The sequence below is a fragment of the Siphateles boraxobius genome, unplaced genomic scaffold (genome assembly GCF_051911475.1).
Source record: "Siphateles boraxobius isolate OS27281-9 unplaced genomic scaffold, OSU_SipBor_1 26, whole genome shotgun sequence".
In the NCBI taxonomy this organism is placed as follows: Eukaryota; Metazoa; Chordata; class Actinopteri; order Cypriniformes; family Leuciscidae; genus Siphateles; species Siphateles boraxobius.
In genome coordinates, this window is record NW_027508876.1 from 9,678,054 (window position 1) to 9,701,925 (window position 23,872).

The window sequence follows — 23,872 nt, forward strand, 5'->3', positions numbered from 1 at the left end:
GATCCGCTTCAGGTGCAGGGTCGGGAATTGGAACAGGAAGTAAACTCCCTGCTGGTAAAGGAGGCTATAGAACATATTCCTCCACCGGACAGGGAGTCCGGGTTTTACAGCCGCTACTTTATAGTTCCCAAAAAGGATGGGGGGTTGCGTCCAATAATAGATCTCAGAGACTTGAATCGTTTTCTGAGGAGATTCAGGTTCAAGATGCTCACTATTCCCATCATCGTGAGTCAAATTCAATCCGAGGATTGGTTTGTCACGATAGATCTAAAGGACGCATACTTCCACATATTCATGCTTCCATCTCACAGGAAGTTCCTGAGGTTCGCTTTCGGGAGCGAAGCGTACCAATATCGGGTTCTTCCGTTCAGCCTAGCTCTCTCCCCACACACATTTATCAAATGTATGGATGCAGCTCTAGCACCGCTGAGTCTCCAGGGCATCAGGGTGCTCAATTATATCGACGACTGGCTGATTCTGGCCCAGTCACAAGAGCTGGCGGTTAGGCATCGAGATGTCGTCCTCGCCCACATTCAAAGCCTGGGGTTGAGACTCAACACGAAAAAGAGCGTGTTGACACCAGCCCAGAGAACCACGTTCCTGGGAGTGGTGTGGGACTCGGTCACGATGCGGGCACGATTGTCTCCTGCACGAATCGAGTCCATTCTGGCCACAGTGTCCAGAATAAAGCTAGGCCAAGCCATTACTGTGAAACATTTGCAAAGAGTGTTGGGGCTCATGGCAGCAGCGTCCAACATTATTCCATTTGGCCTGCTGCACATGAGGGCCCTCCAGTGGTGGTTGAAAACCAAGGGGTTCTCCCCGAGGGGGAACCCGTTCCAGGGTTACGCGCAGATGCCTTCGTTCCCTATCTATGTGGAAAAAAGCTTGGTTTCTGTCCCAAGGTCCAGTGTTGGGAGCGTCATGTCGCCGGAAAACCGTTTCGACAGACTCCTCCCTCACGGGCTGGGGCGCGGTCATGGATGGCCGCTTTACGACAGGCCTATGGCAGGACCATCATTCCTCCTGGCACATAAACTGCCTGGAGATGTTGGCGGTGCTCCAAGCTCTGAGGAGCTTCCTGCCGGACCTCAAAGGTCATCATGTCCTTGTGAGGTCAGACAATATGTCGGTTGTGGCCTATATAAACCATCAGGGGGGTCTGAGGTCTCGCCCTCTATGCAGACTGGCGCATCAGATCCTCCTGTGGTCCCAGGGGAAGCTGTTATCTCTAAGAGCAACATACATCCCAGGGAGTTAAAATCAGGGAGCAGACATCCTGTCGAGACAGGGGCTGAGGACCGGGGAATGGAGACTCCACCCCGAGGTGGTGGAGTCAATATCTCAGAAGTTCGGCCCAGTGGAGGTGGACCTATTCGCGTCTCTAGAGACGACCCACTGTCCACTGTGGTTTCCCTCACTCATCCAGCCCCGTTGGGGATTGATGCCATGGTGCAGACGTGGCCGAGGCTGCGTCTGTATGCATTTCCCCCGATCGCTCTGATCCCGGGAGTTCTAGAGAGGGTCCGTCGCGACGGGATCAGTCTACTGCTGGTAGCCCCGTTGTGGCCGGCCCGAGTATGGTTCTCTGACATTCAGGAGTCAGGAGGGACCTGCTGACACAGGCAGAGGGCTCAATATTTCACCCTCGGCCCGAGCTATGGAAGCTGTGGGTCTGGCCCCTGAGGGGGCACAGTACCTAGAGGCCGGCCTATCAGCTAGAGTAGTGGAGACCATACTCAGCTCTAGAGCTCCCTCCACGAGGAAATTGTACGGCTTAAAGTGGAATGTCTTCACCAATTGGTGTAGAGGGCGTGAGGTGGATCCAGTTAACTGCCCAGTGGCTTCAGTTCTGGAGTTCCTCCAAGATCGCTTTTCAGCTGGTCTTACCCCGTCCACACTCAAGGTGTACGTGGCTGCCATTGCGGCTTTCCACGCTCCTCTGGGGGATGGGCCTTTGGGGAGACAGCAGTTGGTCGTACGTTTCCTCCGTGGGGCTTGGAGGATGAGACCTGCGGCTCGTTCCAGGGTTCCCACATGGGACCTGGCAGTGGTTCTCGAAGGGCTGGCCGAGGCCCCCTTCGAACCATTGGAGTCGGCTGAGGCCAAGAACCTTTCCCTGAAGGTGGTTTTTCTGTTGGCCATTACCTCTCTGAGGAGGGTAGGAGATCACCAGGCGCTCTCCATATCTAATGGGGGACATTAAAGCCATCCTACATCCTAGGCCGGGCTATTTGCCTAAGGTGCCATCTAATGCGTCACGGCCTACGGTTCTGCAGGCATTTCATCCTCCACCTCACGTGACGGCGGATGAGGAGAGACTTCATCTGCTCTGCCCTGTCAGAGCTCTAAAAATTTACATTCAGAAGTCCTCTTCATGGCGGAAGTCAGACCAGTTGCTGGTGTGTTTTGGGTCGCCCAAGAAGGGTCTTCCCGCCTCCAAACAGACCATCAGCAACTGGATTGTCCATGCTATTTCCTTGGCCTACCAGGTGCGCAATCTGCCTTCGCCTTTGGCCGTGAGAGTTCATTCAACCAGAGGCATGGCGTCCTCTAGAGCCCTCCTCTCGGGGGCCCCAATCCAAGAGGTGTGCGATGCAGCAGGATGGGCCACCCCCCACACCTTTATTAGGTTTTACAGTCTGGACATCCCGTCTACGCCTGGCACTCTCGTGCTCTCGTCCTAAGTGTGCCTGTGAGCAGCTTCACACTAGGACAGGCAGGGCGCGTTGTGGCATAGTGGGTACTCGTTCCCCCAAAGTGTCGTTCGACGCAGTCCGAGTTCCCTCGAGAGGGAACGTCCTCGGGTTACGACTGTAACCCTTGTTCCCTGAGAAAGGGAACGAGGACTGCGTCCCCTCGCCACGCCTTCCCCTGCCTGGGAGCGCTTGCTTCATCACAGAAGATGACATCTCATGTGTGCCCGGCGTCCTTTATAGCTTCCGCTTGTATGCCGTCACTTATTACGTCATGACGCAACACCAATCAGAGATCGGCTTAGTTTCATTCATGCTTCAGAGATGCTGCGCTGAGGGGCGTTCCCCCAAAGTGTCGTTCGACGCAGTCCTCGTTCCCTTTCTCAGGGAACAACGGTTACAGTCGTTACCCGAGGACGTTTTCTATATATATCTTTATTTTATTAAATTCAACTGATCTTGCAGGCGCCTCACATGTACATAGTGCCGCACACATTCATCTTCAAACTAAAATGCAGTCAACCAAACATAAAAGTTACAGTGCTCAATTTAAATGGTCCACTGTAAGCGTACCCAGCAACCAACCAAACACATTTTTATATCCATCATGTGAAGGATGCTGTTTTACGTGGATATTGGAACACGTGAAGTACAAAGCCTTGTTTACATAATGAATAATAGTTTGTATATGTTATGCTGGTAAAAAATAACAACTAGTTTTCACTTTCAATGCATCAGCTCACTCGTTTATTTCCGGAACCCACACAACCAGAGCGCACACCTACTGTGGCCTCACAGTGTCAGAATGTGCAATGTAAAACAGGCATCCTGAATAACAGAACTAGAACTGTATATATGTATACTGTATGTATTATGTGAACACAACAGTATAACAGATAGCCAATAGAATAATAATAAAATCAACCAAATGTTACATGTCAAATATGGAAACATATTTGGATTCTTGCCGATGAGAGTGATGAGCACTGAGCCCAATGCTGTTTGTTTTCAGTTTTGCTTTAAATAAATACATTTTGGCTTGATGTTTTTATGTTGTTTACTCTACTCTTGCACCGCTGTCCTATATGACCACAGGACAAAGAGGCAGATGCTGGTCCCAGTCTCTCTGGTGCTGACTGTTCAAGATTGCAAATTGGGTGGCCAGGGTGCGGTTGAACCGCTCAACTAGTCCATCGCTTTGCGGGTGGAGGGGAGTGGTTCTTGTCTTCTTCGCCCCCAATCGCTGGCACACCTCACTGAACAATCGGCTATCAAAGTTCCGCCCCTGGTCACTATGCAGTTCGTCCGGCACCCCAAGCCGGGCAAACATCTCGTCCACTAGTCGCTGCGTCATAGTGGGAGTAGTCTGATCCGGCACCACATACGCCTCTGGCCACTTCGTAAAATAGTCCACACTGACCAGGACAAAACGGTTGCCGGCCTCTGTAATGGGAAACGGACCCAACTCATTGTACTCATTGTAAAGGCCATAGTTTGGATCTTGTGATTACAAATAGCTCATTTGTATCACAGTTTTCATCTGTTGATATTGGATTATCTGATCATTCAGCTGTCTTTTTTAATCTGGTATTGCGCAAATCTTGTGTGCCTTCCATCCGAACAGTAACTTTTCTGAATTTTGTTGTTTCCACTTTCAGTGATCTGCACTTCACATCTTTGGAGGAGAAAGTCTCATAGCTGAATAACGCTCTTGCTGTTAATCTAGACACTTTTGCTCCCCTGAGGTCACGCGAGGTTACTTTTGCTTGCATTGCTCCATGGTATAAGACAATCTGCGCACTAAGAAGGCTGCCTGTCGGAAAATGGAGCGAAAATAGCATCGCACTGGCTTGAATGTTCATTATCTAGCCTAGAAGGATCTTCTAAGTGACTACGGAGCATTCATTGAGATTGAAAGATCTTTGTATTTCTTTATTGAAAACAATCAAGAGAACCCAAGGCATTTATTTAAAACTATAAACAGACTTCTTCAAGTTAAAGCTGCTACTACCATGCCTGTTTCTCAGCCGCTGTGTAACTCTTTTCTTATTTTCTTCCATTCAAAAATTTATAGTGTTCCTAAACAAATCTCTGTCTCATCTGTTTCTACTCTTTCATTCCATTGGCCACCTGGGTTCACTGGTACTTTTCTAACTAACTTTCCTCTTCTTGATACTGAGACTCTTAAAAGGGAGGTATCAAGCAGTTAAGCTTCCACTTGCTTGCTTGATCCTCTTCCCACATGCTTATTTAAATCTTGTTTTTATGTCCTGTGCGAGGTTGTTCTCAGTATTATGAACGACTCTTTGCAGACTGGGGTTGTTCAAGCAGCATTAAAGATTGCTGCGGTAACTCCAGTACCAAAAGAAGAGAATGTTGCCCTGGATGATTTTAATAATTATCGTCCTATTTCAAACCTTCCGTTTCTGGCAAAAATACTCAAGCTATTGTTGCTTCTCATTTGTGTAACCATCTCACAATTAATAACCTCTTTGAACCACTTCAGTCGGGATTCCGTAAATTTCATAGTACTGAGACGGCTCTGGTTAAGGTCACCAATGATCTGTTGATGGCTTCTGACTCTGGTGCAACATCTATTCTCATTCTTTTAGATTTAAGAGCCGCTTTTTACACTGTTTATCACAGTCTAATGCTTACACTTCTTGAGAGAGTGTCTGGTGTGTGGGGGACAGTTTTGATGTGGTTTCGGTCCTACTTTGCTGACCGTTCCCAGTTCATCTCAATGGATGATCATAGGTCTGAGATTAGCTCTGTTCTCACTGGTGTTCCCCAGGGGACAGTTCTGGGCCCTTTACTTTTTAACATATATCTATCACCACTTGGCTATCTCTTGAGATCACTCGGCCTCCGTTATCATTGGTATGCCGACGATACACAGATTTATATATATTCAAAACCATATGAGCGCTCCGACGTTGATTTTTTTTTTCCTGGCTGTATTACTGAAATAAAAACCTGGATGCGTAATAATTTCCTGTATTTGAACAGTGATAAAACTGAAGTTATGCTCATTGGTTATCGTCATCAAACTTCCAAAGTTGGTTCTCTGTCTTTGACTTTTGATGGCTCTGTTTTGGGTATCCAGATTAAAATGAGGAACCTTGGAGTTATTTTTCATGCTAATCTTTCATTTGATTCTTTCATTCAGAGCACTGTTAAAACATATTTTAGATTATGTTAACTTTTCCTGTAACTGGAAAGCTGATAAATTCCTTCGTCGTCTCTCGGATTGACTATTGTAACGCCCTTTTAGCCGGAGTTTCTAAATCTAAACTACACAAGCTTCAACAACATGTACAAAATAAGATTCTGGATCTTAACTGGGTCCAGAATATGCAACCATATCACTCCGGTTTTGGAATCCTTGCATTGGCTCCCAGTTAAGTTCCGAGTCGATTTTAGGATTATGATGCTTACATACAAATCTTTGCACGGTCTGGCAGATTGCACTCCTCACAGTCGAGCATGCTGGTTATACCTAAAACTCGCTTAAAGTTTATGGGTGACAGGACTTTTTCCTTCTATGCACCTGTCCTTTGGAATTCTCTGCCTCTTGCACTTAGGGAAGCCCAGACTTGTGCCATTTTTAGAGGTCAACTTAAGACATACTTTTTTAAACTTGCATTTACCTGTTGATGTATTTTTTTTTGTCTTTGTTTTTTGATGTGATGCGTTTACTTTTAACAATTGTCTATTGTGTGTACAGCGCTTGGAGAAGCTGCTTTTAAAGGCGCTTAATAAAATAAAGGTTATTATTATATTATTATATAACATCCCGGCCAGTAGAACCGCTGCCGCAGCATTGTCTTGAAGGTGCCTCCAGCTGCCTCATGAACCCAACGGAGGACCACCAGCCGCAGAACGTGGGGAACCAGGAGTTGCAGACGGTCTGCTGTAGCCTCAGCTGCTCGCTGGTGAACGGCTCCCCATCTCCACCGCTGTCACCCGACCTTAATGCTGCCGACGATGGCCACAGACCTAGTTCTTCCTGGCGACTACAGTACCGACATTCGTAAGCGAAGCATGGACGTTTGGAGAGGGTGTCAGCGTTAGCATGCTGCCATTCTGGTCGTAGCTGAACCTCAAAGTCGTACTCTTGAAGGATCTCCAGCCACCTTGCCACCTGACCCTCTGGCTGGTGGAAATTCAGCGTCCAATGAGGCTAGTGAATAGGGTAGGCCAGGAAAGGCACATCAATGAGAGCAGCCTTTAGCAGTCGAAAGGCCAGGTTCAACCACAACCCAGTGCTACGGATGGCTGTCAGGACCTCCCGTAAGTTCTGGCATGGACCAACAGATCATCCAAGTAAACCACACAGGATGCAGCTACATAATGCAATGCATTGTCAATGCGCAGCAGTGGGTATGAGTCCTTGCGGTTGACCGCATTTAGTTTGCTGAAAGTCCACGCAAGGGCACCATGCCACCTTTTTCTTCCGCACCATGACCATGGGTGTAGCCCAGGGACTGTCCGAGGGCTCAATAATGCCGTTAGCTGCCATTTCTCAGATATTTTCTTCAGCAGCCTGTGGCTTGGTGAGAGGCAGTCTATGGGGGATGGAGCGTGCGGTGGTAGTGGCTGAGATGCATTGGTCTGACCTGCAACACCATCAGTGTCTCCAAACTGCTCCATCTCCAAAATGTTTGTACGCATGGGTCAGAGTTTGCATTCAAGTGCGCAAATTGTTTATTATAAATCACAACTTGTGCATCGTAAGTGGCGTATGGCTCTTTCAGGGCCTGTTTTGTGCGTACGCAGTGGTTATAAATGAGGCTGATCTGTCCAACACTGAACTCACGAGGCGTCTTACGCCGGTTTCAGGGGTAGCTGCAGCTTGGAGTAATGGGCGTGGCAAAATGTAGGGCATGGCAAAAGGAAGGGGGCGTGTCGAAAGGTTTCTCCTTGGTGAAAGGAGTTTCCTCCTGGCAACTGCGTTGGCCAATCAGCAGTAACCATAGTTATACGTCATTTCCTTTAGCTAAAAGAAATCGTCATTTTTAGACCGAAAGAAGATGGTGGAGGTAATACATGTATGCGATATCATAATTTGTTGTTCTCTTTGCTTTACATCTTTCAGCTTTGGTAATTATTTAATTGTTGTTGACAGACACATGTTACATTGAGATTAATTAATGACTACATTTGCATTGAAGACTGAAGATCGATGTCCATTTTGTTCAATCAGTGTTTTTAGACCTTGTGAATATCACAAGATACAGTCATTTGCAAAGCCACAGACTTTGCGCGGTTCGTAATGAACGTAAATATAAGTTCAGTTGTGATATGCATGCCTGTTACAAGTTGTGATATGCATGCCTGTTACCTTACAGATAACTTGTTAGGTTATAAATAATAACGTGAATGGTGATGTTACGTATCATAATTGGAAACTTATGTCAAACATGTTTTGCTATATATATGAATTTTCCTATTTTAAATTTTGTTTGTTGTTTATGATTCTTATAGATTTGATCCTCTTTGACTGCCACTTGGAATGCAGAAAAAGCAAGCACTTTCACTGCTTCCACTGCTCAAAAACCATAATAAATAAGTCTGATTTTATAAAGCACATAAGTATGTGCAAAGTAGTCAAACAGACAGTGCCTTTGTCTCCTCAGAGTAGTGACACCAAGATGGTCCACTGTGCGTCTTTGTCTCCTTTTTTGCTTTAAAAATTAATTTCTCCTTGTAGGTATCGTTGACTGGAAGTCTGTCAGTCCGGATGTGATTGAGGAATACAGGGTGGAGTTTAAGCTCACCAGATGTGATACCTGTGGATTTCTCTACAAAAACACCACTGGGTATTGCGGCAATGGAAAGAAGGGGGTCTTTACTGCGTTCTATCTATTCAGATAAAGAGTTTGATGGCTTCTGTTCTATGGACTGCTACTGCAGTATGAATGAGTGAAGGAATGAGTTTTGACTTTGAACACAGCCTTTGATGACAAATTCAATTGACATTTCAAAAAATTAATTGTTGAAAAATGACAACTGAATAAATGTTTTGTGCATAAAACGGTGTTCCCTTTCGTTGTCACTGCGAGTTACGTCGGATGACGACGAATGGGGTTTCGCTTAGAAAGCCTATCAACTTCGAGTATTACAAAACGAGCCAATGGCAAAGAAATGCCATGGGTCTGCGGAATTTGCATGGCGTAACTCCGCCCCACCTCGTGGGTATAAAAGGAGGAAGCCGGCAGCAAGCAGATATGTTTTCGCTTCGGAGCCAAGTGTATTCTTCTCTCCACAAGCCATCTCTGAATTGTCAGCTTTACAAACGAGTACCTCGAGTGTTGGTGTGACGGCGATCTACGGCGAGAGCGTGCTTCCTGCTGATCTGTTGCAGTGGTCTGCCAGTCGGTGCGTTTCTCACCGGGTGCTTCAACACTTGAGTTTTCTCTCACAAAAAGAGCTTACACGTGGCACGTCTTTTTAAAGATGTCTCGCCCGTGTACTTCTGGTTGCGGCAGATTGGTATCGGACTCTGATGGGCACGAGCGTTGCATAGTATGTTTGGGCATTGATCATGCTAGAGCAGCGGTCGTGGATGACTCATGTTCTCTCTGTGGGAACATGACCATCGCGTCATTACGGTCGAGACTCCGTGAACTCGCAAGAGTGAGAGTCCCCTAATCCACCCCCCGCCCTGCGGCTGGTGGCCAGGGTGACCTGAGGGTTACGGTCTGGAACAAGGCGCCGACTATGTGTCCGCGACCCCAGCCCCCCTCTTCAATGACGGTGCCCACTAGCGAACTGCTGATTCCCGCGGGTCTACCCTCTGGTGGCCCGCGTGTTTCAGTTGAAGCTACAGAGGAAGATGCCATGTCTGTTGCAGCATCACTAGGCGGGTTTGAGTCTTCTGGAAGTGAGGGCTCGTCACAGCTGCCACCTTCCGGTGTGCATACGGCTGTGCTCGAGTCTGATCCGGAGATGACGGCCATGCTTTCCCGGGCAGCCGCGAGCATCGGACTTGAGTGGAGGCCTCCACCCTGTCCTGAGCGCTTGCGGCTGGACGATTGGTTTTTGGGTAAGGCCGCCGACCCTCGTCCTCGGCAAACCCCAATACCTTTCTTCCCGGATGTGCATGATGAGATCTCGAAGTCCTGGAAGACCCCCCTGTCTTCTCGGGACCGCTCGCTGGTCTCATCCACCTTTCCTCCCCTCGATGAGGCAGCTGCCCGTCTGTACACTGGGCTTCCCCCGGTTGAACGCTCTGTTGCCATGCAACTATGTCCTCAGAGTGCTTCTTCTCGGGGCGAGCCTAAGCACCCATCCAAAGCCTGTAGATTTTCGTCGACCCTGGTGGCGAAGTCTTACAGAGCGGCGGGATAGGCGTCTGCTTCACTGCATGCTATGGCCACTCTGCAGGTCTACCAGGCCCAGATGCTCAGAGACATGCACGAGGGCAGGACAGACCCAGGGCTCTTTGATGAGCTGCGCGCCGCTACCGACCTTGCTCTCCGGGCGACGAAGGTTACCGCGCGCTCCCTGGGTCTGGTGATGTCCACAGCTGTGGTCCAGGAGAGACATCTGGACGCGGAGCGGACCCGTCTGCTTAACGCCCCCTTGTCCCAGGCCGGCCTCTTCGGCGGTGCAGTTGAAGATTTTGCGCAACAGTTTTCAACTGCCCAGAAACAGACCGAGGCCATCAAACACATTCTGCCCCGCCGGCCCGCTGCTGCCTCCACCCAGCCGGCCGGGCAGACGCCTCGACCTGTTTCCCGCCGAGGGCGCCCTCCTGCGGCTCCCGCCCCTCCCGCCCGGACCACGCAGCAGCCTCAACCCAGGGCCGGTCGCGGAGAAAGCCGCAAGAAGGCGCCTCAGCCCTCTCCTGCCCCGCCCCCCGCTAAACGCCGGGCCAAGCGGCGCTCCTGAGACGGGCTGCTCAGGGATGATGGTTGTTTCTCAGGAGGTGGTAGCAGGACCACTCCTTCCCCCGGTGGAGGGCCGGGGGAGAATCTTTTGTTCTCCACTCCCCGCTGCTCATCCACGGGTGGGCAGCACCCTAATGTGGTTAAAGACAGAAACAATCCCCTCTTCCCTGAGCTCACAGAGTTCTCGGGCAAAACAGAGTGCCGCCCACAAGCCGTGCTCTCCTCGCCCCCCTCTGTCCCAGAGGCGGTTGACACGGCGTGCCGTCCACGGACCGCTTCGCCCTTGTCCCCCTCTGTCGCCAGACCCCTGGCAGAGCAGGCCCCCGCGGGACGAGCAGCCTGGTCCTCCCCTGGCCCCCTCTGCCAGGGCGCGGTTGCTAACTGTACCCCCACACCGGGCCGCTATGCCGTCCACGTCTGGGCCAGTTACTCCGCTTCGCTGCCCCTCCGGGGGGACACCTGTGGTTCGCATGATCCCGCTGGTTCAGTTCCTGGCAGCCTGGTTAGAGCTTCCCCGTCTGTCCCGCTGGATCGCGCGGACCATCAGGCTCGGCTATGCAATTCAGTTCGCACGGTCTCCTCCCCGCTTCAGGGGAGTCCGCTCCACTTTGGTCGGTGGCAATGCCCGCATCATGAGAGCAGAGATTGCCACCCTGCTGGCGAAGGGTGCAATCGAGACTGTCCCTCCAGCCGAGATGAGGTCCGGCTCCTACAGCCCCTACTTCATTGTCCCCAAGAAAACCGGTGGGTTACGGCCAATTCTGGACTTGCGCGTGCTGAACCGCACCCTTCACAGGATGCTGTTCAAGATGCTCACCGCCAAACGCGTTTTCGAATGCATACGGCCCCAGGATTGGTTTGCAGCGATCGACCTGAAAGACGCCTACTCTCATGTCTCCATTCTTCCTCGACACAGACCGTTCCTCCGGTTTGCTTTCGAGGGGCAGGCATACCAGTATGCGGTTCTCCCTTTCGGGCTAGCCCTGTCTCCTCGCATCTTCACGAAGGTCGTCGAGGCTGCCCTTGTTCCCCTTCGGGAACACGGGGTTCGCATCCTGAGTTATATCGACGACTGGCTGATCCTAGCTCACTCTCGAGATCAGGTTTGCGAACACAGGGACCTAGTGCTTCGGCACCTAGCTCGCCTAGGCCTTCGGGTCAACTGGGAGAAGAGCAAACTTTGCCCCGTGCAGAGGATCTCTTTTCTCAGTATGGACATCGACTCGGTCGCCATGTCCGCGCAGCTTACGAGCGAGCGCGCGCAGTCACTGCTGACTTGCCTGAGACAATTCAAGGGCAGGATTGCGGTTCCACTGAAACTCTTTCAGAGGCTCCTGGGGCATATGGCATCTGCAGCCGCGGTCACGCCGCTCGGATTGCTTCATATGAGACCGCTTCAGCTTTGGCTTCGCGACCGAGTCCCGAGGTGGGCATGGCAACACGGCACGCTCCGACTACCAGTTACTCCGATCTGCCGTCAGTTCTTCACCCCGTGGTCGAACCTCAGTTTTCTCAGGGCAGGTGTCCCCCATGAACGAGCTTCCCGGCATGTTGTTGTCTCAACAGATGCCTCAACCACGGGCTGGGGCGCCATGTGCAATGGACATGCTGCTGCTGGCTCCTGGACAGGACCCCAGCGGCTATGGCATGTCAATTGCCTCGAGTTGTTGGCTGTACGCCTTGCCCTGCACCGCTTCCGGGCGCTGCTCAGGGGTCAACACGTACTAGTCCGATCAGACAATACCGCCACAGTAGCGTACATCAACCGTCAAGGTGGTCTATGCTCGCGCCGTATGTCACAACTCGCCCGCCACCTCCTCCTATGGAGTCAGAAGCATCTGAGGTCGCTTCAAGCCGTTTTCATTCCCGGAGCGCTGAACTGTGCAGCCGACGAGCTCTCGCGGCTTCAGCCACTCCCTGGAGAATGGCGACTCCATCCCCAGTCGGTCCAGCTGATTTGGGACCAGTTCGGGGACGCACAGATAGATCTCCCACGACTCGACCCATTGCGCCCAGTTTTATTTCCTGACCGAGGGGACACTCGGCACGGATGCTCTGGCGCACAGCTGGCCGCAGGGCCGCAAGTATGCGATTCCCCCAGTGAGCCTTCTTGCGCAAATGCAAGGTCAGGGAGGACGAGGAGCAGGTCATCCTGGTTGCCCCTTACTGGCCCGCCCGGACCTGGTTCCCCGAACTAGTACTCCTCGCGACAGCACCTCCCTGGGCGATCCCTCTGAGGAAGAACCTTCTTTCTCAGGGACGGGGCACCCTATGGTGCTATCGTCCCGATCTCTGGAACCTCCACGTGTGGCTCCTCGACGGGACGAGGCAGGTTTGAGTTCCCTACCACCAGCGGTGGCGGCTACCATCACTTCCGCTAGGGCGTCGTCCACGATACACGTCTATGCGTTGAAGTGGAACCTCTTTGTCAGCTGGTGCTCTTCTCACCGAGAAGACCCCCGGAGATGCTCGATCAGCGTTGTGCTTTCCTTCCTTCAACAGGGGCTGGAGCGAAGGCTGTCTCCCTCCACCCTGAAGGTCTATGTTGCCGCTATTGCCGCACACCATGACCTCATCGAAGGTAAGTCGGTGGGGAAGCACGACCTGGTCATCAGGTTCCTGAGAGGATCGAGGAGACTAAATCCGCCTCGCCCTCCTCTCGTTCCCTCTTGGGACCTCTCAGTGGTTCTAACTGCCCTGAAGAGTGCTCCGTTTGAGCCACTGCAATCAGTCGAGCTTAAATTCCTGTCTATGAAGACAGCGCTCCTGGTTTCTCTGGCCTCCATCAAGAGGGTAGGGGACCTGCACGCATTCTCCGTTGACGAAGCGTGCCTGGAATTCGGGCCGGCTTACTCTCACGTGATCCTGAGACCCCGGCCTGGATATGTTCCCAAGGTTCCTACCACTCCCTTCCGGGACCAGGTGGTGAACCTGCAAGTGCTGCCCCCGGAGGAGGCAGACCCAGCCTTGGCACTGCTCTGTCCAGTACGCGCTCTCCGCGCCTATGTAGACAGGACGTAGTGTTTCAGGACCTCAGACCAGCTCTTTGTCTGTTATGGTGGGAAGCAGAAGGGAAAGGCTCTCTCCAAGCAAAGGTTGTCTCACTGGATAGTGGACGCCATTGCTTTGGCATACCAGCAGCAAGGTCGACCGTGCCCCCTTGGTGTGACTGCCCACTCCACCCGGAGTGTGGCATCCTCTTGGGCTCTAGCGCATGGCGCCTCGCTAACAGACATCTGCAGAGCTGCAGGCTGGGCGACACCTAACACATTCGCCAGATTCTACAATCTCCGAGTGGAGCCAGTGTCCTCTCATGTACTCGCTTCAACCAGCTAGTACTGGACCCGCTCAGGTGTCTTCGCTTGCTCGCCATTCCACTCCACGGACTGGATACGTGCGATATTCTCCTCAGGTGAGCTTCCCCGAAAGCCCTGAGTTCCTCCAGCACTCCTGACGTTGGCGCCAGTGTCTATTGCCTGTGCGTCGGCTAGGTGCCTCCTGTGTGCATGGTCCCTCCCCTGAGCGACCCCCACATGTGTATTTCCACTGTAAGCCTCTTGGAGCATGTGTCTTTCCCTTGGCAAGCCACCTTGCCACCCCTGGGGTTGAAATATTCCACCTGCGGCTGGATACCCCAGTGTTCTCCATATGCTCCTTCGGGTCATATGTGTATTCTCTAAGTCCCCCCCCCCTCCGGGTTGGCATTAATTGCATACTTCCCCTAGCTTGGGATATGCTTCCCAGTGTACCTTGGTATTCCTGTGTTAAATGGAGTCCTTCGTCCAGTCTCGTCAGGGATCTCGATTTACGCAGGGCACTGGAAGACAGCTGAGAAGGTGGCGTGATTAGACTGGTAACCCCATTAGTCGTCATCCGACGTAACTCGGAGTGACAACGAAAGGGAACGTCTATGGTTACGTATGTAACCCTCGTTCCCTGAGTAGGGAACGGAGACATTACGTCTGCCTGCCACTTTCCGCTGTACCGCGGGGATCGCCTGAGCTCAGTCTTGGCTCCTCAGCGAAGAAACATATCTGCTTGCTGCCGGCTTCCTCCTTTTATACCCACGAGGTGGGGCGGAGTTACGCCATGCAAATTCCGCAGACCCATGGCATTTCTTTGCCATTGGCTCGTTTTGTAATACTCGAAGTTGATAGGCTTTCTAAGCGAAACCCCATTCGTCGTCATCCGACGTAACGTCTCCGTTCCCTACTCAGGGAACGAGGGTTACATACATAACCGTAAACATTTGTTTTGCTTAATTGATTAATGTCACTTAAAATAAGGTTATTAAACAGTTTTGACTCCTATTTTATAATTATATGGTGAGTGTTTTATCAAACATATATATATATTTGCCTTTAAACAGCAAAAACAGTTGCTGTCAAATTATAATAAATATAACATTACTTTAGTTCGTATATACTTTAAATTAAAGTACAAAACTAGTGTGACTTTAATAGTGTCAGGAGACATTTTTATCTTTAAAATAATAATTTAATTCGTTTTTTAATGATTGATCCACATCCACTATAAGCCCTAAAAAAATTTGCTGTGGTGATGACGTCATGTAACCCGCGCCATAAAGAAGGTTTCGAAGGTAAGGTAATTTGAATGTATTCTCAATATCATTATTGCTATTTTTTCAGTGAAAGAAATGTATTTGGTCTTGTATAATTATTTGTTGGCCAATAGTGATTACGTTTATGGCTCGCTTTTATGCGGATCAGGAAGGTTTCGCGTCCAAATGTAAAGACCTTATGGCACGCCCCATTCCTTTTGGCACGCCCCATTCCTTTCCGACCTTATGGCACGCCCATTGCTCCAGGCTGCAGTTACCCCTACTTGTCTGAATCAGCATATAACAAATCGGTAACACTTTACAATAAAGTTGTTATGATCCTGGTTCTTCTATCTTTCTCTGTCTCCCTCTTGTGGTCGTTCACATACACTCACACACACATTTACCCACCTTTACTCGCATTCACGCCCTCATTATCTCATCTCCTCTGCTGATTCCACTCTCCTCATTCTCTGCGCTGGTTTTCACCAGCTGTTTCCTAATCTTCCCCTGATTGCTTCTCTTTCTTCTAGCTCTTCCTGTCCGTGCTCTTTGTCAGATTATTCGATGTAAAAGCTCATGCTATACGCTCACTCTATTCATCTGTGTCCTGTCTTGTCCTATCGTGGTGTGTGCTGATGCTCATTTACCTGCAAGTACTAGTGTGTTATCTGCTCTCAGAATTCTGTTCAGTTCTGGACGCTGAGATCCTCTGCCTCGCCATAGACCTACAGCTGGCGTCTACTCTCTTCACGGGAGGCTCGAGGGTTCTCTGATTCAGCAGTCGCCGACCGCATCTGCACTGTTTGCTGTCCAGAAGAGGGGATTTCTGTTCTCGTTAAGAGCCTAGTGGCCGATCCTGATTTCTCCAGTTTTTCCCCCGAACTATTGTCTTTTGCTAAGGACAGTTGAATGTTAATTAAAGACTGTTGATTGCCGCATCTCGCTGTTGGGTCCTCTTTCTACCTTTTCATAACAAAAGTTCAATTTATTAAACTCTAGTTAACTACATTAGTTAACATTAACTATTAATAAACTGCATTTCTACAGCATTTATTAATCTTTGTTAATGTTCATTTAATCATCAATAGTAGCCTTATTGAAATCAAAATATGTATTTGTTAACATTAGTTAGCCTAATGCACTGTGAAGTAACATGAACAAACAATTAACAGCTGTATTTTTTTATTAACTAAGATTAAAAAAGATTAATAAATACAGTAACACATGTATTGTTCATGGTTCGTGTTAGTTAGCCTAATGCATTAACTAATGTTAACAAATAAAAACACATTAACTCAGAACACCTCTTAAAATGATAACGTAAGTGTGCTTACCAAATTTATTTTTAGTAAGAGTGGTTAGGATAAACTACAGTATTTTCAGGTTTTTTATATGACAATGTGAAGAAAAATACCAAAAAAAAACTGGAGTGAGGTGAAACCATAAAAAAAGGTGCTAATCAAGTTGTTGTTAGCTAGCTGCTAATTGTATTCGATTGCATATGGTAGAAAATTAGACTATTAGTTAAAATAAACTTTTTAATGCTACTTTTTTATTCTAATTTTTGATATTGATATGATGATATACCAATATAATTATTAGGTTTAGCAAAGAAGGATTTTATCTTACAAAGCTATGAAATCCAGTGGTAAAATCACAGCTTTAAAAAAAAAAAAAAAAACGAGGGCAAGAAAGGATGACAGTGTCCATCGGCCACCACCGACAACCAATACATTTTAAACACAAGAGCTTGATAAAGCACGGAGAGCACAAAAAAAAATGCAGGGACAAGTGTGTGGAAAACAAATCAGGATCGATTATTAAGGCTTTTAATCACCAGAATGCGGCCAGTCGTTCCACTCTACTGGCAGAGCTATACGTCAAATTTGGTGGTTGCTCATACATTTTTGCTGGTGCTCCTAACTTTTTGAAGTTGGGAGCACCAGTGCTACCAAGTAAAAAAGTTAATTTAGAACTCTGCACAAACCTTAAAATAGGTTCAAAGGTACAAGCCTTGAAAAAAAAAAGGTTATCTCTGCGCACACTTCAAAAACGCTGACTGCATGCACATGCTTATTACGAGTTTAGTCTATAGGTATGCACATTTTAATATATATGTGCGCAGGTGTGTAGTCTTTCTTTACAAATTGACCTCAACAAATTACTTGTCTGGCCTTAAAAATTTATAATACAGAATTATTTATCACTTCCGTGTAGCCGTGTGAACTGGAATTATTTTGACAACGCTTTATCTGTATAGAGGTAAAGGGAAGGAGGCCTTCACAGGGGATAGACCAGTTGACAATTCACGACTGCATTGTCGTCGTGTCCAGGCGCAGGTCCTTCATCAGATCTGGATACGGCTTAGATCCGGCAGACTCCGGTTAACCTCGGGATAAACAGAGAGACTAATATTAGCATAGACGCCATTCTTCTTATGATGTAACGAGTACATCAGGATTTATGGGAAGTGTTCCCAGTTCCGGCTGACCTAATCTATGCAGCCTAACATTGAATTATAGAAGTTTATAATATGTTAGGTGTATTCTAGGTCAAAGAGATGTGTATGCTAGGTCAAAGAGATGTGTTTTTAGTCTAGATTTAAACTGACAGAGTGTGTCTGCTTCCCAGACAATGTTAGGAAGATTGTTCCAAAGTTTTGGTGCTAAATAGGAAAAGGATCTGCCGCCAGAAGTCGATTTTGATATTCTAGGTATTATCAACTGGCAGGAATTTTGAGATCGCAATTTTTAAGTTAATCTTGATCGTTATACCTTTGTGAGTAATGTCTATAGAAAAAAACCCGAATCGGATTGGTGGAGTATATTATATATTCAAATATAATTGAAGACACAGAAGCTAGTGAAATAATTAAAGTTTTGCAAATAAGACTTCAAAAACATATTACTGCACAACTCTCCTCAAGCCGTGTGTGCCCAAATGGAAGGATAAATAAAGTTTACATTACCTCCACAGTGGTTGCACACGTCTTCGTCCACGGAATGGCTCCCGCTGTGTTGTGTCTGTGTAGTCATCCTTGTCAAAGTGTTCGCTGCAAATGCGGTAATCTTTAACGCGTAGTACATGTATGGGAGTTTCCACATCAAGTTGAAGTACAACTAGCACAACTGCAGAATCTCGAGGTCATGGAAAGGAAGACGATGAAAATTTAAGTTCTTGTATTTTCGCATTCTGTTGCCACGATTCGGAGCGGCACAAACGCGAACCATTTCTTCTTCACTTGTGAGCAACTCCGATCATCACTCTTCACACACTACGCTCCTCCCACGTGCACACTGTTTACTTTTTTCCGGCTACAACTGAGTTCCCACGGGACTTCAGCGCGAGACTACAGCTAGCCGTCTAAAACACTATTTAGTTGATTTTAAACAATGGCTAAGTTGCTAAGCGCATCTTGTTCACATGTATGGGCCCTGTTCAGGTTGGACAGACATTTTAATTGCATTTTGTGTCTGTTATGAGGCACAAAGACACTCTTTATGTATATGCCCCCATAACTGCCATTTTAGCTGAGTGGGAGCTCTGGGTATTTGCGGGAACAGCTCTGTGTTAGAAGCATCAATCCAGTTCATTTTTTTTTTCTATAGAGATTACTCACAAAGGTATAACGATCAAGATTAACTAAAAAATTGCCCGGAGTTCTCCTTTAAGAGCTCGCTCAAGTACTGGGGAGCTAAACCATTTAGTGCTTTGTAAGTAATCACCAATATTTTAAAATGTATATGAGGTTAAATAGGAAGCCAATGCAGTGTTCACAGAACTGGGCTAATATGGTCATACTTCCTGGTTCTGATAAGAACTCTAGCTGCTGCATTTTGGACCAGCTGTAGTTTGTTTATTAAGCTTGCAGGGCAACCACCCATAATAGCATAATAAACAATAATCTACCCTACCCAATAAGCATTACCCTCTCAGTCTGACCTTTGCTCTGAGGATGAAAACCAGAGGACAAAATTCCTTACAAAATTTGAAAACAAATTGGGGCCAGAGACCACGTCCGTCGGGAGGCCATGAATGGGAAAGACATGGTCAATGACAGCAACCGCCGTCTCTCTGGCAGAGGGTAATTTGGGCAGAGGGATGAAATGCGTTGCCTTGGAGAACCACTGTTTAATGAGAAAAATAGTATGATCCACCGCCGGATGACAAGCTACCTTAGAACAATGACCCCATCGGATGACATTGGACCATAAACTTTCAGGCACAAACACACAACCATGTGGACAACCGGGCGGAGGCTTTACCCCTTATAAGCCTGTGCGGACCTTCGACTCGTTCTCCCAAGTTACCGTACAGAGACAGCACGGTCAAACACCTTCTTGAATTCATCAGAAACGGACTGTAACGAGGAGCAAGAACTAGTAGGCTATTAAATAGCTTTTCCCCCACAGCTGTTAGACTGCTTAACCAGAGAACGTGATTTGAAATTTGAAATTGATAATGTATTTTATTCTTTTATTCTTTTTTATTGTGTATTTTAGTATATTGGTTGGTTACTACTGCACTGAATTACTGAGTGGTGGAGGTGTGAAACACAATTTCCTTTTTATGTACACCATGAAAATGACAAATAAAGGAATCTAGCAGCACTGATATTTCTGTTCCCACATTGCCGTTCCCCATAGAGCCGCTCGACCAGACAGCAGTGTAATCACCAAAGCCAATTTAGACTGCAATGACAGAAAAGCATATGGCTGGAGAGCAAAAAAAAAAAAAAACAGGGAACACTTATCCAGAAATGAATGACACAAATGTGGCTCACTAGAATAGGCAGTCAGAGGCAATAATCTTGGCTCACTGTGATGAGCAGTTCCCATGGGGGGAACGGATGGTGGGCTAGGTGCAGTGGTCAGATTCCCAGCCTCGGACTCTGGAACTGGGCAGATAACTTGGACACCTGCGCTACCAAAAGCAGAACTGCTCGCCCCTTCACTTTAATTTGTTCCTCTTGGTGTTCCATACGAGCGTTGTTGTTAGCCAGAATGTCCCTCAGCTCGGAAGCACTCGTTGGATCCATCTTGGTCAGATTGTTATGTCAGGGAAATAACAATGGGATCCAGTAGTGAATGCAATAAATAGAGAATTTATTAAAATATAAATAAACTCAGAAACACAGTAGAGAGACAGTCAGATGTTGCAGAACAACAGGTAAGGGATGACAGGCTTTGGCAGCAAGGATCAGACTGCAGTGGGCTGGTGGCGCAAACTGACAATCTGTAATTCCAGAGAGAATCCAAGAGTGATAACAACAGTTAATCCAACATGAACGAAAGGCGAGGCAAAACAAACTAGAACAGGAACTAGACACCGGACATAAAAAGGAAACAGCAGACATAAACCAACAACAATCTGACAACGAATGACTGCAAACACAAGGGTAGATATAGAGAGAAAGATAATGACTGCTAGGTGGTTGACTTGATTAACTCATCAGCACAACGAGTTGCCCAGCAACTAAATTGTTTTATATTAGTTGTTAATTTCTCATGCCAATATTACTGCAGAAATACCTGCAGTGATGTGATCCTCTGAAAGATTTTATGAAGTCATTATGCAGAAAATGTTCTCACAGGATCATGTAGACTCACACAGACATCAAGAATCAGTGTAAGAATCTCAACAATGATAACAATCAAAAACTATTCAGATCAGGGGCCCATTCTTCGTACGTTGCTTAAAACATCCGAGATCAAACGAGACATCCAAGATAATATCATCGTGCTCATCATGATCCGGCTAATTAGGTTATTTGAACACTCCTGCCGGTTATGATTAGTATAGCTGGATTGAGTTATCTGAGATAATTGCGCGTTCATGCCCTGGTTTAAAAGGGGATATGTATCGATAGTAGAAACATTGATCTGCAACGCTTCTATTGGCTGCTCACCATGGCCAAAGAGCGCGCTCAGTTTTTCTCCGCAGCAGAGCAAGAGTTATTGCTTGAAGGATATGCTGAATTTTAAAACTTAATTAAAACGCCAGGGAACACCTCAAAGTGTGCAAAAGCGACTCACTCGCCTCACACAGCGGGCGACTCACTTTCTTCAGCGAGCGACTCACTGGGTGCTTCTCAATATCCCTCCTCGTCTCCTCGCTCCTCTGTCCTCCATCCTATGACCCGGAAACCAATCAAGCACAGCCATCTTGAAGGACATCTCAATTCTCTAATTGCACCGTGAGGAGTCGACGATGGAGGAGTGAGGAGGCTTTCAGAGGATTCATGAGCGAGGATACACAGGTGTATCCTATGCGGAAGTGTTTTATTGACTAAACGTGACACACGTATAAATTCTCCTCCCCCTTCACATCGGTCACAATAATTTGAATTTATACTTTACCCTTGCTGTTTATATAAACTACACATCTCACATATTTCAACAGGGTATCTTGCATTATTATCATTCATTATGAATTTTTTAAATAAACAAACTTCAACAACATAAGGGCATATCCTTTGAGCACTGCTGATGACGCTATGAAGTGACGCTCAAGTGATCAAGTATTCCAATGTATAAAAAATGCTTTCATTCGATTCCTCCATCCTCATTTTCTTTCCTTGCGTCATTCCCTCACAACCTACAGGGGGAGGAGCTGAGGCGCTAGGAAAGGAAGCTAAGAAAGGAAACGAGGATGCACAAATAAGAAATGAGAAGCACCCACTCTCCTCACACAGCGAACGACTCACTCTCCTCAGGCAGCGACTCACTCTCCTCAGCTAACGACTCACTCTCCTCAGTGAGCGACTCACTCTCCTCACACAGCGGGCGACTCACTTTCCTCAGCGAGCGACTCACTCTCCTCACAAAGTGGGCGACCCACTTTCCTCAGCTGCCGAATCACTCATGTAGGCTGCGTTGACCTAATATTATAATAAAATCTCTACCAATTTAAAATACTGTGGTGTTGCAATAACTAACTACTTCAGTAATTTTAAAATCATTTAATCTGAACCAATAATCTTAAATTGATTATCAGTGCATTTTTTTGTCATCTTTGTCACTGTCATCTTTCATGTCAAATTCTATACATTTTAAGTCACTAGCCTATATATGGCTTTTACCAATCAAATTGACTAGTTGCCTATCAAAAAAATGTTTTCCCAATGCAGAGAAACCAGAATCTGCATTTGAGAAAATTGAACATGCAAAACAAGCATAAAAACATTGTTTAACCACTTTAAAATAAACACCCCTTAAAGCTTCTGTGGATTTGATCAATTATCTTTAAAATTGAATATTCTGAAAAAGTGACATTTCCATTTTTGCTGATTCACATTGGTGTCAAAATAGGTCAAACACATTTCATTGTTACATACGCCATTATGTTTTTTGTAAAAATCACGTTCCCTTTCAAGGGAACTTCGAGCTGCGTCAAACGCTGCGGGAACGCCCCTGCGTTGTGCGTCATGAAGCACGTATGGAATCAGCCCAATGGAGAGATGAAACGTCATAGGCGGGTGACGTCATCGACCAGGAAACTATAAAGCACCCCAAAAACACAAGCGCATTAGCTTCTGTGCTTTCAGTCGCGCTACATGTGAATCTGTCCCTGTGTGATATTGTCTGTCTTACATACCCTGCACCACACAAACAATTTATCCCTATATATATATATATTGAGAGATTATGGCGGACGAACAGCAGTTTAGAAAGTGTGTTCCTCCCTGCTCGCGTTATTTAACGAGCGGGGATACACATGATCTTTGTGTTGTTTGTTTGGGAGTTCAGCATGCCCAGTTTGCTCTCGAGGGAGCAGACTGTGAGCATTGCGAGCGTTTGCCGTTAAGGACGCTCCGCTCCCGCCGATCGCTCTTTGAGGAGAGCGGTTCGGTGCGCGCTCCCCGCGGTTCGGGTCCCGCTTCTGCCGAGGCAGGGCGGCGGCGCTTATCGTGGGGATCGCAGATGGATCTCACAGCGGGGTTTGAGACGGGCTCTGCCTTATCTCTCCCTTCACCTGTGAGATCCAGTGCCTCAGTCCCGGGTTCGGAAGCACGCGCTGCGGTTTCTTCCGCTCGGGCTGAGGCACCAATGCTGCAGCTATCCAGTTCTGAGGAACTTGATGTTGTTAGTGTTGAGGGGGATGTGGAGGATTCGCCACCCCACACTCCTGAGAGTGATGAGCTTATGGAGGTGTTAACAAGAGCTGTTGAAAAACTTAATATTGAATGGCCAGTGACTAGACAGGAGTCTGTTTCTAAATCAAAGTTGGATGAGAGATTTTTGCCGTCACGTGTGCAGCCTCCACGCCGGTGCCTGCCGTTTTTCCATGATCTCCACACCGAGGTGTCGAAATCATGGAGAAAACCGGTGTCATATAGAGTGTTTAGTCCCCAGACTTCAACATACGCTAATATTATGGGAGCCAAGGCTCATGGTTATGGTGCTTTGCCTCGTGTGGAAGAGACGCTTGCGAGCCATCTCTCCCCCGAAGCAGCATCATCTTTTAAGGCACCGGCATTACCCACCAAGCCTTTAAGAAACACTTCGGCTTTGGTGGGTAAAGCATATTCGGCAGCAGGTCAGGCTGCGTCATGTCTGCATACTATGTCAATCTTGCAGGCATACCAGGCTGATCTGCTAAGGGACATGAGTGAGAGTGAGGAGGTCAGTACTGACGTAGTTCGCGAACTGCGTCAGGCTGCTGATTTATCCCTGCGTGCCACCAGAGAATCGGCCAAATTAATGGGTCGTTCTATG

The 23,872-nt window shown here is 47.6% G+C and overlaps 1 protein-coding gene and 1 long non-coding RNA gene across 2 annotated transcripts in view; one reads left to right on the forward strand and one right to left on the reverse strand.

Annotated features, from left to right (window-relative positions):
* The window catches only part of LOC143751722 (uncharacterized), a 70,626-nt gene extending 61,893 nt beyond the window's left edge, over positions 1-8,733 (forward strand). The window contains exon 2 of the long non-coding RNA XR_013207292.1: positions 8,410-8,733. This is a non-coding gene — a long non-coding RNA (uncharacterized LOC143751722). The remainder of the gene's footprint in view (positions 1-8,409) is intronic.
* LOC143751717 (ADP-ribosyl cyclase/cyclic ADP-ribose hydrolase 1) overlaps positions 1-23,872 on the reverse strand; it is a 177,430-nt gene that overhangs the window by 13,397 nt on the left and 140,161 nt on the right. The window lies entirely within an intron of this gene.